Source organism: Podarcis muralis, chromosome 7 (assembly GCF_964188315.1).
Source record: "Podarcis muralis chromosome 7, rPodMur119.hap1.1, whole genome shotgun sequence".
Lineage (NCBI taxonomy): Eukaryota > Metazoa > Chordata > Lepidosauria > Squamata > Lacertidae > Podarcis > Podarcis muralis.
Window position 1 is genome coordinate 45,602,779 of NC_135661.1, and position 13,369 is coordinate 45,616,147.

At 43.6% G+C, this 13,369-nt stretch overlaps 1 protein-coding gene across 2 annotated transcripts in view; it reads left to right on the plus strand.

The window, feature by feature from the left end:
* The first annotated feature begins 10,606 nt into the window (after window positions 1-10,606).
* The window catches only part of PSKH1 (protein serine kinase H1), a 30,943-nt gene continuing 28,180 nt past the window's right edge, over window positions 10,607-13,369 (plus strand). The window contains exon 1 of one of the 2 annotated variants that reach the window (XM_028739718.2): window positions 10,607-10,723. The gene's annotated coding sequence lies outside the window, so the exon portion shown is untranslated. Of the gene's footprint in view, window positions 10,724-10,829; window positions 11,201-13,369 lie in introns of those variants that run through there. The other variant, XM_028739720.2, reaches the window with a different exon arrangement.

A 13,369-nucleotide genomic window follows, 5' to 3' on the forward strand; every position in this document is an offset into this window, starting at 1 on the left:
ATAATAGACAAACCAAATTTTCTTTTGGAGCTGTGACAACCTACACAAACTGTACTCTCTGCTGCTCATTCTTCGACCTGTTTGGCTGCACTCTCTGCATCCCCATCAGTCACTATTCATAGGTGAACCAAGAGCCCTCTCACATTAGCTCTTCTTGTTTTGTTTCATTTGGGTTTGATTTTATATTGACATAGTGAGAATGCACTGCGTAGGAGGTAAGAGGGACTGTGCTGGGAAGAGGCTGCGGCTGGGTGTGGACAATGGATCCTGCCCCTAGATGGTGCTTGATTGAACAATACAAAGAAATACGAGCCTGGTGCACTGAATACCAACTACACTTCTGAAGGAAGAAGTTGGGAATCCATAAAGGCAGCAAGATGGAACAAATACAAGGTTCCCGCCAACATTCAGATAACAAGCAAGCAAGCAAGCAAGCAAGCAGCTAACTAAACTATCAGTGTTAGAAACTTGTTGTGAAAGGGAAGTTCAGGTACATGGAAGCGTGACTCTGATAACAGTCCAGAGCTATGTGTGTACTAATACTCTAAATTACATACTTCTGTGTTCAGTGGGGCTTGCTCCCAGCTAAGTGTGCATAGGATCGCAGCCTTAATTGTAGATTTGGGAAGCACCTCAACTGTCATCTAGTCAGTAGTGACTGGTGCCTCTTGAGACTGGAGAGGCAGAAGGCAGGGCCCATCAGTCAGTGGCACCAGAGACAGTGACAGACAGAGCCAAGTACTTCCACCATCCTCTTCTCTGCTGAGGAATCTGACATCCAGTGTCACCACTAGACAAGATGTAACTAAGAAAGCAGGTAAGTGGGAGGAAACCGAAGTTGGTGGGGCAATGCCCCATTTATCCTTATGGACCATCCATCACTGCATCTAGTTCAATCTGTTGTTGGTGTAGGAGATCCACTACTCTATCCCCAGTGTAGCAATTATACAATTTTAGACTTTGAACTATTGTATATGATCTTACATGGGTTGATGGGAGGCTGTTGTTTAGATGGTTATGTATTTTATCACTTCAAAATGTAGTAAGCCGCCCCTGCTATGTTTGTGGTGGGGGGTCCTCCTGCTCATTCTACTGAATGGGGCCCTGGGCTTCTTGCCCCAAAGTCCAGCCATGATGGCAACACTGTACAACATCCCTGATAGGGTAGAAGGGCGTTTTGTAAAAGTCTCCTGAGATGTCAATAAAGTTCTTCCTAATGTTCAGTCAAAGTATCCTTTCTTGTCATTTGAACCCCTTGGTTCAGGTTCAGCTCTCTGGAGCTACAGAAAACAACTCATTATTACCTCACTAACATGCAGAAGAACTGAAGAAGAGCCTGCTGGATCAGGCCAACGGTCCATTTAGTCCAACATCCTGTGGTCACAGGTGCCTAGGAGAAGCCCACAAGCCGAACCCAAGCACAAGAGCACTCTCCCTCCTGCGGTTTCCCACAAATGGTGATCAAAAGCATAGAACCTTGGAAACTGAGTGTGACCATCATGGCCAGCAGCTGTTGATACGATTTGCCTCCAAATCCTCTTTTAAAGCCATCCAAGCTGGTGCCCATCACTGCCTCCTGTGGGAGTGAGTTCCACGGTGTAACTTTGCACTGTGTGGTGTAGTGGTTAAGAGCGGTGGACTCGTAATCTGGAGAACCGGGTTTGCGTCTCCGCTCTTCCACATGCAGCTGCTGGGTGACCTTTGGCCAGTCACACTTCTCTGAAGTCTCTCAGCCCCACTCACCTCACAGAGTGTTTGTTGTGGGGGAGGAAGGGAAAGGAGAATGTTAGCCGCTTTGAGACTCCTTCGGGTAGTGATAAAGCGGGATATAAAATCCAAACTCTTCTTCTTCTTCTTCTTCTTCTTCTTCTTCTTCTTCTGTGGGAAGAAGCATTTTCTTTTGACTGCCCTGAGTACTTCAGCATTCAGCTTCATTGCATGTCCACAATTTTGAGGGTTGCGAGAGAGGAATTAAAACCTTCCACTGCCCACTTTCTCCATGCCATGCATTATTTTATACACCTCTATTGTTTCGCCTCTTCCTTGCTTTTTCTCTAAATGGGTTAAGACGCTGCAACCTTTCCTCACAGGGAAGTTACTCCTTGACAGTGGCGTAGCGTGGGTTGTCAGCACCCGGGGCAAGGCAAGTAATTTGCGCCCCCTAACCCGCGGATTTGCGCCCCCTAACCCGTGGATTTGCGCCCCCTAACCCTAACCCCCAGATGTTGCGCCCGGTGCGGCCGGCCCCCCCTGCACCCCCCACGCTACGCCACTGCTCCTTGATCGTTCTTACTTGCCCTTTTCTAGCTCTGCAATATCTTTTCTCAGGTGAGGAGACCAGAACAACACAGAATATTCCAAGTGCAGTTGCATCATAGATTTGTATAACAGCATTAGGATATTGGCAGTTTTGTTTTCAATTCCTTTCCTTATGATCTCCAGCAAGAAAGTTGCCTCTTTTTTACATAGCTGGGTTAACGTCTTTATTGTGCTATCCACTACAAGCTCATTCTGGTCAGCCACCATCAATTCAGACTCCTTTTTTTTTTTGTCTGGATGAGCCTTCAGACACAGGATCCCCCTCTCTTCTGTGAGCCAAGGTACAGTCCAGGCGCAGCGAGAGAGAACTAAGCCTAAGAGGCTAGGCTGCAAACCAGGAGAGTCCTTGAGTTCTGCCAGAATTAAGATTCTGGGTCAATATGAAAAGTTGTAAACGCTGGGTTTCATTTAACATTTTATGTACGATTTAAAAATTGCATTATATTATTGTCTTGTGAACCACCCTGTAACTGGATGAAGGGCAATCAATCAATCAAATAAATAAATAAATAAATAAATAAATGCCCTTTATCTTGGTGGGCAGATGATCATTTTAAGGTTGACCCTCATTTTTATAATGTTCCTATCTGCTGAGTCTGTTTCTGTTTATATGCTCTTGTTTTATTCTGTTCATGGGATTGCTTCATTTTTAATTGCTATAAGCAATTTAGATGCATTGGGAAGGGTATATGATTTTAAAACAATAAATAAATAAATAAATAAATAAATAAATAAATAAATAAAGTCAAAGACCTGAAAGGAGCAAGTTTCTGGCTTGGAGCTGTCCAAGGTCCTGTGATTTGAGCCCTACCTGTTGCTGGACTGACTATTCCAGAGGTGGACAGAAGCTACCGGTACATCAGCTTTTGCTTGCAGATCTCTGGGTGATTTGCAACTGGACTATAGCAAGGGTTTCTGAGTCTCAGTTGCTGCTAACAAAATTGTTCTCAACAAAATGACTTTCCCCACTTAAATTAGGTGGTTGAAATTAAAAGGTGTGTGAGTAACCAGGAATTGACTGCTGTGTAAAAGGACCGTGGTTTGTAGCCAACTTTTAGTTAGAGTAGACACATTAACATTCATAAATGTAAGTTAGTTACATAATAAATGTAAGTTAGCGGGCACAATGACTACAATCTTGTGAGCTCAATTCAGTTATGATCCTGGAAAAAACTTCTAGGCTCAGAATACTCTGGCTGACAGACCTCTGGTCTTCTCCCGTGGAAGCATGTGTTCTGCCACTGAGCTATGGCCTTTCTGCTATCAGACACAAATTCAAGCTGCAAGTTCTCCATCCTTAACTAAAAGCATGAAAACCATCCATTTGCCCTTGATCTTAAAGTAGACCTGCCAAATCTGAAGTCTGCCCACCTCTGGACTATTGCCAGTCTGAGCCACCTCTCATGCCCTGTCCCACCTGTAGCCAGGACAGAATAGTTCACACGGACTAGCAGAATTAGCACAGGAGGAGACTTCAGGGCGAGGGTGTTGTGGGGCTCAAGCAGGGTTTTGTGCTCAAGACTGTTTGCTTTGGCCTGTGACACTCACAGTAATCCTCATATTGCCCAGTCAACTATGTGGACTAGCACAGGTTTGAACAGCCCCCCTGTGGCTTGTGGGAAATACTATTCAGTGTGGTGTAGTGATTAAGAGCGGTAGTCTCGTAATCTGGGGAACCGGGTTCGTGTCTCCGCTCCTCCACATTCAGCTGCTGGGTGACCTTGGGCTAGTCACACTTCTCTGAAGTCTCTCAGCCCCACTCACCTCACAGAGTGTTTGTTGTGGGGGAGGAAGGGAAAGGAGAATGTTAGCCGCTTTGAGACTCCTTAAAGGGAGTGAAAGGCGGGATATCAAATCCAAACTTTTCTTCCCACTCTCTCCTTTTCTTCTGACACTTAGACTGTGTGCATGGTATATTTTTAAAGCACACTTTGAACACATTATTTCCCTCAAAGAATTCTGGGCACTGTGGCGTGTTAAGGATTGCTGGGAACTGTAATTCTGTGAGGGGTAAGCTTCAGCGCCCATAATTCTTTGAGGGAAATAATACATTTCAAATGTGCTTTAAAGGTATAGTGAGGACATCCTCCATCTGAAATTACCTTTCTAGAGACACCATCAGGGCGTGGAAGAGAAAGTGGTAGAGGCAACTGGGCTAAGAGGGCAGCAAAAGCAATATAGACAGAGGCTCAAGCTTAGGAAATTCCCAGCCTGGATTTAGCTTCCATTCTCAGCCATCATTTGTTACCTGTGTGCGCACACAAATGAATCCACCCAATAGAGACTCTTGAATGCATTCTCTTGTCTCCCAGTTGCAGGTGAGACTCAGCCTGCAAATTGTACAGCTATTTGAAAGCTAGTTTGAACTGGTGGGTGATTGATTCCTCCGTCAAGGGAAATGGGCACAGCGCACCCCTCTTGTCCATTACAAAACTCTCCAGCGACCTACTTTACCCTCCCTGCCTTTGTTCTTAATTCCTAGAAATGGCTGCGCTCCAGATTTTGCCCATCAAGGCAAATTAATTGGAGTCAATCCTAATTTGCTCTCTGCTGTTCTTTGGCCAGAAGATTAAATGCTTTGCAGACATTATCCTCCTCCTCTTCCTCTCTCTCTCTCTCTCTCTCTCTCTCTCTCTCTCTCTCTTTGCTAAGGGACAAACCTCCCTGAATTGGGAGGGACAGGCGGGTGGGGGGGAAGGATAAAAGAAGGGAGAGTTAAAAGGAGATGATGTTTAAATTCACTCTTTGTAATTGTGAAGCAGGGGTGGGGGGAAGATGCTGCGCTGCAGCCATTGTTGAGAAGCCGGGCACCAGATGGTGAGACTATTCTGGGCAGCTGTGTGACAGCAGCGGGCATACGTGGAGTAGGGCTGTGGGGGCCAAGACCATTCCTATGACAGTGCCCTCTTAAGATCATGCTGGAATATTGATGATCCTTACAGGGCCTGCACTGAGAGGATAGCTTGACCAAAAGTCAGAGTTGGCTTAGAGCGGTATGGTTCTCTATGTGAAACATGAAATCCTCTCTCACTTTAGCATACTGGGGCCACATCCATACCATACATTTAAAGCACTATTATACCACTTTAAACAGTCATGTCTTCCCCCAAAGAATCATGGGAACTGTAGTTTGTTAAGGGTGCTGAGAGCTGTTAGGAGACTTCCATTCTCACAGGGCTACAATTCCTAGTGTGGTTTAACAACCAACTTAATGAACTCTGTGAAACTGTAGTACATACATCACACTTTCCCCCTTAACAACAACAACAACAACAACAACACAGAGGTCTTGCACAAAGAGTCCAAGATCTGAGCAGGTGTTGTTACAAAGTGAAATCACTGCTTGGCCAACACCATCTTAAGCAATATTTGAATCTTTACAAATCCCTTGAGCCAAGGAGAGCCCTACTCTGTTTTGTCCTGCTAATGGTTACCAGGTAATTCATTCTCCAAGGGCTAGGACTTCCTGCAATTAGTTTCCTGCAATGTCCCTTGATGTGTTACCTCAATGAGAAAAAAGAACCTTCTTTCTCAGGACACTGGGGAGAAAAAGGAATGGGATGTTATGGTTACACCGCCATAGGTCCCATCATCATCATCATCATCATCATCATCATCATAGTTTCTGGCATTTCAGTTTGGTAAATAACAAGCTTTTTTCAAAACCAGATGTACTTCCCTCCATCATGTCATATGATTTAAGCAAGTCGTAATCCAGGAAAACCTCCAGGAAGCAGTAGTTTCCCATGTGATTCACATATCTCTTTATAGCAGAGGTAGTTCCTACTTTTGAATACTAGTCCCTGGTAAAATAGGATTCCTATTTTGTTTTTAGGAGAGAAACTGTGTGAATGTACATTTGTGTACGTCCATGTGCATGTGAATCCTGGGAACTATAGTTTGTTAAGGCTGCTGGCAATAGTTCTATGAGGGGCAAACTGCAGTTCCCAGTATTCTGGGTGCTTTAAATGTATCATGTGCATGGAGGTTTTATATAAAACATACCGGCAAGCAGTAGGTTGCAGATTGGTGAGGGGCCACAGCTGATCTAGAGTCATCTTTCCTCACAAACACAGAAGTACTGGCTGCAGGTCTGATCCTAACTCAATGTAGGCACACCACACAAGCTTTTGATTTTAGCGTGCTTCGGTGCACCTAACTCTGCAAGGGATCAAGTTGCTATTTCCTCAAGCTGTTACCAAAATAAGCTCAGTTCGAGAAGACCCCTGCCCCCATTCAGTGTGAAGCTGGATTTAAATAGAATTAACTGAACATGAATCCATTCCTTTTGGCCTCCATCCAGATTTGCAGATACTGATAGGGGCCTTTTTTTGCACTCTGAGAAGGGCACCTTCTTTGCCACATGTTCTCCTTGCCCCAGGCATCTGGCAAAATCAGATGCCTCATGTAGCCTGCCCTTGTTACTGACAGAGAACTAAGTTCTGGTGAGGGAAAGCAGCTCCACTTGTATTATGCCAGTAATTAAAACACAGAATACTAGCAGATTCATATGTGGTGCTACTCAGGAATTATAAAAAACATGCTCATTGGGCAACAGTCATTCGTTCCCCTTACCTTGGGATTCCTTGGAATAATACGGTAGTTTGTGACTAAGTAGTAGACTTTGAGCACTTCCAGAGTTTTGCTATTTTGGGGTGGGATTCATTCACATATTGGTAAATTCAGGTCACATAATTAAAAATGATTTGGAGCTCTTGCATAATGAATTCACTCCCCTAATTTGACTTTTTGTGACAAGGAAATTGATGGGGAAATGCCCTGGGAAATTTGGGGTAACATTTGCTTGACACAGCATCGTTTAACCTCCCTGCAAACTTTGTGCGAATAAATCAGGATAAATCAATAAGCAGTTTGTCTTGAAGTGACCTGAGTCCCCATCCCAACAATAGATCTGAACAGGGGGAGGGAACTGATTTTCCAAATGAGAGTTTTCAAAAACTGAAAAATACCCAAGCACTATTTGTTTGACATAAAGTTTTTATAACTAACCATTTTATAAATGCAGACAACAAAATATCTCTGCAGCACACAGAAACATTATCACACAATATTTAGGTGACCTAGTATCAATGGGATCATGAACTGGATTGTATTCGTTTTCAAAAGAATGGTGTTTGCTGACAGCATTATTTTTCTACTAATGTCACACAACAGACAATTTTTTCCACAAGAAAACAAGTGGTTTTGTTAAGAGAAGTATCCAAAGAATCGGGGAGTAAAGATGAGAGAAGCTTGCTTTTGAGTCAAGTAGAGGCTTAATCCAGGAGTGGGGCCAACTCTTGCCTCCACATCACACAACATGATGTCAGTGTCTGTTTACAATTTCCAAAGGACAAACAGGATGGTATTTCTGCAAAAGAATTAATGAATACTAATTGGGTCTTAGAAATGACAATTCATAGAAACCAGAGTGAACATTCCTGTCTCTGAGGTGGTCTTTTTCTGAATTTAAAGACTTTATACTAAACACACACAAAACCCCCGAATGTTTTCAAGGCTAGTAAAGCTGCTGACCTGGAGTTTGTTGATTGATTTGACACAATTTCTTTTGACCTGTATTGTGATTTTTTAGGTTGGTTCAGTTGGCACAAACAGTGAGTAGCTCTCACATATGACAACAGACAAATTGAGCACAAACTTCCTAGGTAGTCCGGACCCATCTCCATCTTTGGGCTTATTGAATACATGTGACTCAGTCTCATTTACTGCAATTAATTTGATAAATGTAGTGCAGCCGGCTCCAGTTTTGGGGGTCAGTCAGGTGCTTTCAGCAGGCCTCAACCTTAGCACTTCTGTTCTGCAGTGCACATCTGCAAACTTGTTTGCTTTTCTCTTCTGGAACCAGTCCATGCAACCATTCAGATAAAGAGAGAGAGAGAGACAGAAAGAATAAAGCAGGCAGAGGATGCTGCTGTATCACCTCACTCTTCTGATTGTTTACATGCTAGAAATGACATGTGAACACAGGCATTGACAGCATTGAGGATGAGGAGCAAGACCAGCAGTCTCCAGGGAATGGCAGTGGGCCATTTGCAGGGGTATTGGCCACAAGAGGTGCCCAACAATTTTTGTAAATAGCCCTGTGATCTTCAGATGAAGGACAGTATAATAATTTAATTAATAAAATAATATGTAAATAATACTGCTGCCGCCAGCCCTGACTGGCACTTTCAAGCATCTGTTGAGGTAGGCGCTTGCCTCCAAGGCCCAGCTGCTGCACATGGTTTCTCTCTCTTTGCCTTTGAACAATGAAGAATCCTGCCATCCTTGAAAGGAGAGAGGACATGCTACCCTTGTAGGATATCATGTGTCAGAAGGGAAATAAACAGATATTGCTATTGCAAAAGGTAAATGCAGTTGGAGCAAACTTTATTGCTTGTGCATCCAAGCTTTCAGTTAACCTCATCTCTGATTTAAATATTGTCCCATGCTGTTCCACTTTCAGCTTTGTTAAATTGGAAGAGAATGTGTTAATCCAGACATAAAGCCGCAATCCTCTTATACTAAAGTAGCCCCATTAAAATAAACTGTACCAGTTTTGAGCAATAAGAAGATAGTAACTCTGGGAACAAACTTCAGTGAGTTAATAGTCCCAGAACTGGCCACTCAAGAAGCAGTCTAGTATGTTTCTTTCTTATCCAATCTCATGTATTTATTAGTTGTCACAGAAGTCTCCATGGTGAACCCTGACTTCTTTGCCATGCTAGGATCTGGATTACGGCGATGGCTTCTATTTATTATTTATTGTTCTCTCTAATAGTAAACTCAGGTGGTAAGTGCCGACAGAGATTGAGCTAAAACAAGGGCATTAGAAAATAAGATGGAGTGGTATGAGCATCCTCAGAGGAATCCAAAGTACAAAACATTAAAGGGGAACCCACAAAAACCAGCTCAGTGAGAATCGTACCAAAGAATGTTGAGTGTTAATGGAAGGAGGAAACCAGAAAACTGGGGGTTATGGGAAATTGATTACCCTGCTTGAACTCTTTATACTCTCGAACAAGAGGGCATGGCTTGCTGACAGAAACTCTAGAAAAGAATAGCAATACTGCCAAAAGGTGAGATTACACTGTAACACCAAAATCCATATTAGGGAAATAATTTTATCATCAAATAGAATCATAGAATTGTAGTGTTGGAAGGAACCAATCTAGTTTTCAACTCTTTGTCAGGCTAGATGGTAAATAAGAAATTTAGATGCGTGTGCAACTAAATTTACAAGCTAAAGCAAAAATGCAGCAGTAGGCAACACATGAAAAAATCCCTAAAGAGCCCGCTTAAATAAAACCAACTGCTGCATCCCATGTTGAGTTGTCAGGGAGCTTTCTGTTATTTTCCTGCACAATCCTATACACATCAATTCAGATATACAGCTTCATTCAATAGGATCTACACTCAGGTAAACCTGTATAGGATTGCAGCCTTTAAGCTGTACTTAATTTGATGAGTGTGAGTATGCTTTATTTAGTATTTTTTAGGCAGAGGCGGTTAGTTTTGGGTGGCATGGAAGGGCAGCAAATAGTTATTGGATTTATTATTGCTGTATTTTTTGTGTCAGGGAAGGGCAGAAGAAGCGCTTAGAATTTCTGCTATAGATGCCTTGATTTGGTGGGGGTGGGGAGCAAATTGTCTCGATTCGGCTGTTTTTGTTCTCTTACTGCTATTCATTATTCCTTATTGCTCGGACCTCCAGATGTGGCAAGGGACGTCTCAGCTGCTGGACTTTTTTGCTGGTTGGTAATTCTAACACACCCAGCTTGGAAAAAATGCAAGTATTTCCAAAAAGTCACGGAATATGGAGGGGTTTTGTGTCGTTCTTATAATTTACGTGCCCTGCGTTTGCTGTAAGCCTCGAATATAAACTTCAAAGAACTTAAACGGTGCTGGGTTTTTGTGTTTTTGTTTTTTAACTGCCACGGTTTGGTGAGATGAGATTTCAAAAACGCATTAAGCAAACAACGCATATTAAAAGAGGCGCATGTGTGTAAAATGTATTCGTATGAAGGCAAGCAAAAACAGAGAAGAAAACAACCGTGAGGGGAGAGAGACCAAGGGGCGCGCTAGTCGCCGCCTCCTGTTCTCAAAGGCAGCCCGCACGGGCCTGTAAAGAGCTCCAGCTCCGCTCTTGGCACCCGCTTCCTTCCTTCCTGGCCTCGCCTCGGTTTCTATGACAACCACGGCCACCTCTTTCCCCCGCTCCCGCCCCTCTGCGTTAAGCGCGGCCCACGACTCGCCTCCACCAATCACAGCCGGAGAAAGCGGCCGCGCGCCATGTGTGTTGTTATCCCGAGCGCGCACTGATGACGCAATGAGGCGAGCGCCAGGCCATAACCCCCCATTTGGGCTTGGGCTGGACCCGGCGCCCACCCCGCTGCGGGCTGAGGTGAGTCGGTGTGGGGCGACTTGGCCCCAGAAGGCACTGAGCTCGACATGGTCTTCTTGCTATCCGGCGTGGTCTTGGCGGGGCCTTGACTCGGGGGGGGGGGGATGTCTTGGGCGCACCAGACCATAGAGGGGCCTGCACTTCTCCCTTGCTCGTGCTGTATCCGAGGCCTGCTTTGCAGGTCCGTCCCCCCCGCTTCGGCCTGGCGTGGAGCTTGAGGGCTTTCGCAGTGAGCCTCTGTAGTCCTTCCGTTTGCCTGAAGTAGCACTTCAGGCTGCTCCTCTTTGGCATTCGTAGCTCTTTCCCCCGTCAGCCTCAAAGCTCTAGTAGGGCAGCGCCTGTCCTTAGAATTCGAGTAAGCAAAGAAGGAAGATGCTTTGGTGCTGACTGTGCTTAGTCCCGTTAAGTTGGTGTCACCATAAGGTCAAGGAAAGGGAATTGTTTATCTCTTAAATAAAGGAAGCTGTGTTGTGCCAGGTAAGACCATTTGTCCATTTAGTCCAGCATTGGCTACTCCAGCATTTCCCAACCTAGTGTCCTCTTAACTGTTTTGAGCTCCCAGTTCATCACCCACAACCAGCTTAGCCAATGGCCAGAGATGATGGGAGTTGCCCTACAGCATGTGTAAGCACACATGTTCTCCATCACTTGTAGCAGTTCTTCTTCAGGATGTGAGGCATAGGTCTTTCAAATCACCTGCTCCCTGATCCTTTTACCTGAAGATTTCAAGTACTCCGTCTTGGATCACCTTCCTGCAAAGCATGTGCTGGAGTTTTGGTTCCTCTCTGATTGGTCTGCCATTAAGTAATTTGGGAGTATTATTCACTTCTATAGCTTGATGCTGGTAGAATTTAGCTCTGGTTGACTGTTACCTGAAAACTCTTGAGTGCACTGAGAGAGAATGAATGGGAGTAAATATGGCTTGCTACTGTTTCTTAACATATCTGGCCCTCATAGGAAATCAAGTGAGCTTCCATACATGCATCGTATACAGAATTGCTGCCCTGTTTATGCTTGTAGAAAAAAAGGTGGAGGAGGATTAAGTATAGGCTTCAGTGTTGTGTGGGTGCACATTGGTTTTCTTCAACATGCAAGAGGAAGAATAGGTTGTCAATGTATAAAACAGAAAAACAAGGGTGAAAAACAGCTTGTTACTTGTGACTGAAGTTTTCTTCCTACATGATCACTCCTTGTCTAATCTTGTCTTGAAAGCTTTAAAAATATGTGCCGTGGAATAAAACTTGTTAAGACTGTTTACAGAGAACAAGGGTTTTAATGGGCACTTCATTTTCTTGTGTTCTCATAGCAGTTTGAAACATGCTAAAATTTCATGGTACACATGGTCAACACCTGACTCCTGTGGTACTCTTGTAAACTGCCCTTTCAAAAATAGTCTCTCTCAGAGGAGCAGGGCAGTGGCCATCTCTTAGACTGTCCTGTGGCAAGCAAGATTTGGGAGGCACACGTGCTGAATAAATATGAAGGGTGTTATCTGCATGGTTACGGTATAGTAAAGTTGCACTGGTAAAGTAATTGTACACCTGATCTTTAAACCTTAAAATTATGCATTATTGGCTTTTGTAATAAGTGCTGACGCACAAGAATTACCTGCACTTGAAGAAGTAAGAGAGGCCTGGACAAAGCCTGGTTTCCATGGAATTTGAGTGAAATTGATCCAGGGTCTGTGAGTGACGTTATACAGTTTTAAAACCACAGGACCTCTTTACAGAAAGAACCACTGCTTCAATCAGCTTACTAGGGAGACAACCTTTTTGCTTATATACCCACTAGTTTTCTCCTTGAAGTCAGTAGAATATCAGAAGCCTACTCCACAATAGCTTAAAGCTGGGCTTTCAGCATGGATGCTCCTCTTCTGTGGAACAGCATTCCTGTTGAGATATGAAAAGTGCCTATTATTTCATTTTTCCGTGATCGACTACAGACCATTTTGTTTTGACAGGCATTTCCAACTGGGTGAAAAGGTATCTGCCTTAGTTTTAGTAACACTACAGAATAAACACCTATAGTTTTCATCGTTTGTACTATTTTAAAAGCTATTTTAAGTAGGGTGTTGTTGTTTTTGTAAATTACCTTGGGATACATATGGAAGGTGATTAATAAATTAACAAAATAAGTGTAGTATTGCTAGTTCCCCCCACCCCAAGATGGTGACTGCCTCTTTCAAAGCTCTGATTTACTAAGAGGATGCAGTTGTTACTCTACCAGTCTGTTACCTACCTTCATTCCTGCCTGCAGTAGCAAGGTTGACTTTAGATATGAGAGATGGTGGCTAATGGTGCAGCTACTGCAATATCTCTCAATGCCTTGATAGTTTTAATAGGAGAGGCATCAACTCCAGATGAAGACCAGGCTATTCTGTTTGCATTCCAATCACTTCCTTATAACGGCTTTCTAGGTGAATATTGAGAAATATTTTACTTCCTTGGTAGGTTCTGGGACAATATCTGATTGCACTGACAAGCATTGTTTCCCCCCGCTTCCACCCTTGAGATTTGTGTAGGATTGGAAGGAAGTACATCTGAACTCTTCTGAAAGTACAGTTCTCAAAACATTTTCTTGTTGAAATTCTATTGCAGTCTGAAGGGTTTGCACAATAAATCTTTTTTTAGAATATTGTAGAATTTT